Source organism: Schistocerca cancellata, chromosome 7 (genome assembly GCF_023864275.1).
Source record: "Schistocerca cancellata isolate TAMUIC-IGC-003103 chromosome 7, iqSchCanc2.1, whole genome shotgun sequence".
In the NCBI taxonomy this organism is placed as follows: domain Eukaryota; kingdom Metazoa; phylum Arthropoda; class Insecta; order Orthoptera; family Acrididae; genus Schistocerca; species Schistocerca cancellata.
In genome coordinates, this window is record NC_064632.1 from 9,463,000 (window position 1) to 9,466,084 (window position 3,085).

At 44.9% G+C, this 3,085-nt stretch overlaps 1 pseudogene; it reads left to right on the top strand.

The window, feature by feature from the left end:
• Window positions 1-203: 203 nt before the first annotated feature.
• On the top strand, window positions 204-321 carry LOC126093185 (5S ribosomal RNA; annotated as a pseudogene).
• Window positions 322-3,085: the final 2,764 nt, after the last annotated feature.

The following is a 3,085-nucleotide window of genomic DNA, read 5'->3' on the forward strand; positions in this document are numbered from 1 at the left end:
GTGACAGTACCAGCCTCCTCTGCCTAGTATACAAGATACATTAAGATTACAACCAGCTGCTCAGAAAAACATTGTGTTTTAACTGGGGAAAATAAAGCTCTCTAAAGAAGTAGAAGAGGAAGAGGAACGACTAGTCATTTGCTAGTTGTAAAAGAATCTTCGGAATGGGGCAGTTAGAATTAACTGCCGCTTCACCTTTGTTCGCCAGCGGCCTTGCCGCAGTAAGAACACCGGTTCCCGTCAGATCACCGAAGTTAAGCGCTGTCGGGCTGGGCTAGCACTTGGATGGGTGACCGTCCGTCCTGCCGAGCGCTGTTGGCAAGCGGGGTGCACTCAGCCCTTGTGAGGCAAACTGAGGAGCCACTTGACTGAGAAGTAGCGGCTCCGGTCTCGTAAACTGACGTACGGCCGGGAGAGCGGCGTGCTGACCACGTGCTCCTCCATATCTGCATCCAGTGACGCCCTTGGGCTTCCAAGGCCTGTTCGGAGTTTGATAGTTCCATAGTGTCTGCGAAACCTTTTGACCCAATGTCGACCAAACTTTCAGCAGCCCTTCAGGAATAAGACATTAATTCAGCCATATTGGTAGACTACAAAAGGTATGCATCAGTGCTACGGTTTCCATTAGTCTATGAATATAGTGGAAATGCAGACTTGAAAGAGGAATCTGCGAAGAATATTACGTATGACTAAAACCACTGGGTGTTTATAAATGAATATCGGGGTTTTAACGGTTTATAATATTTATTATATTAAACTTACAGTTATAAATGATATGTCAAATGAAAGAGCAACTCAAACAGTTTTACCAAGAACCTTATAAATGTTCAATGTGAGCACCATTTGTCACACAGCACACATCGAGTCTACAGCCGAGTTCTTCTCAAATGTTGATAAGTGTGTCTTCAGTGATCTTGGCAACAGTTGCTTCAATCCGGTTTCCTAATTCAGGGAGGTCTGCTGGTAGCGGAAGCACGTACACACAATGCTTGATGAAGCGCCAAAGGAAAAAATCGCATGGCGTTAGGTCGGGTAAACGTAAACATTCATAAGGTTCTTGGTAAAACTGTTTGAGTTGCTCTTTCATTTGACATATCATTCATAACTATAAGTTTAATGTAATAAACTCCGATATTGATTTATAGACACCCTGTATTTGTAGTAGCCCGAGAGGAAACTGTTAAATGTCTAAACTTAGGAAAGGAAGAAGAAGGATATGTTAATGGAAAGCACTCAAACTTTTTTTACTTTTCTTATACTACACGGTTTATCTCAAGTGCAACAAGACGTCAGCAAATCTGGGAGAGCTTAAAACAGAATGTTTGAAAATAGGTTTGAAAACCAGTTGCAATAAGGAACCAAAGTTACATGTATTGCAGACGTAGAAAATAAAAGTATACAGACAAAGAAAGAAGACATACAAACTATTGATCAAACGGAGGCGGGTAGCGTTCGCCCGTCATTCAACAAACCATAGCTCTTCGACCGGATTGCCGCGCAGGATGGAGAGTGATTGATCATTCCGGATCACTCGTTTCCAGTCACCCACCGCCGACCGGGGTCGCTCTTTACACCACCTCAAGCCTCGCACAGCACTGACTCCAGACATGCGTCGCTTATGGGGAGCTGCTCGATCACTGTGCGCAGTTCTTTTTAACTCCCTACGCACGGTCATTGTGCTCTCTGCACTCATGAGTGATTCCTTCCTCTAATTTCATGTGATATTTACAACCACCGTCGACATTGGTGGTGACCAAACTGCTGAGGTGATCTGTCCCTAGGCTTACGCACTACTTAACCTAAATTAACTAACTTATGCTAAGGATGACACACACACACAGACTCTTGTGGCTTAACAAACCATGCCTTAAGGGTGCTAACGATATCTCTGCGATTTGAGGTGGCCCAAAACAGACTTAAAATGGTGTCAATAAAGAAAAAGTTCACTCAACATACCATATTGTGCTGGTACTGTTAGATGAAAGTTGATGCTGTAGACGGAGCTTCACTGCCGCCAAAGTCATGAGGTGACAGCCAATTGTGGCACCAATTTTGATGGTGATCAACAGTCAGGTGTAAGCGTGCATCCCATGGAGAAATGTTGATGTCTCGTCGGTGAGATGTGACGTCACCACCCAGGTCAGGTACATGTTATGCTGGCAGCAGCATAGCAATGAGGAGGTGTCCCCCGCTGAACATCCCGCAGTGATCTCGAAGACAGCCCATCGCACGCTCACGTGGAGACTGCCGACTGTGGTCCAAAATGTCGGTTGTCGTGCGGACTGGTCACCCACCATGGAGTGACTAAGACTGCAGCAGCTGTTCACGAGTCGACCAGGCAGCTGAACGAATGTGCCGCACCTGGTCGGTGTGGAGGTGGCGACATAGTGACCTGTCAGCGCTCCTTGCCTCGCTGTGGTGATTCAGTAATTATTGAGAGTCACCAAGTTCGGTTCATTCTGCCTATTATTGATTTTGCAGTGCCCTTTGGGTGCTCAAGTTAAGTAGTGTTACCTCACAATGCCTCGTTATGTAGCGAGGCATTGTATGTGTTTCATCCAGTCTTGCACAGGTTTTGTGGCAATACTCGCCTCTTACTCTGACAGCTGTTACATTGGCGGTTTGCCTCAATGACTTTCAGATTCGCACATCAGCCCAGAAGTAACCTTCTTCATTAACTCGCCTGGTAGAAATTTTAAAAGATTTAAACATTTATAATAAAATTATTCCACAACACTATGAAAGAATTTGGAAGCGTCATTAAGCAGAGGGAGATACGTATTCCTGAAAGACAAAATATCAAAAAAATGGTTCAAATGGCTCTGAGCACTATGGGACTTAACATCTAAGGTCATCAGTCCCATATAACTTAGAACTACGTAAACCTAACTAACCTAAGGACATCACACACATCCATGCCCGAGGCAGGATTCGAACCTGCGACCTTAGCAGTCGCAAAATATCGACGGTGCAAAATGTAACTACTACACTACGTAATGTGTTGGTTGGAAGACAAACGGCCCTTATGAATTAGCTAGTGCTTCTAGCTGGACAGGGGTCTGACAGTACATGACAGCACTATCAA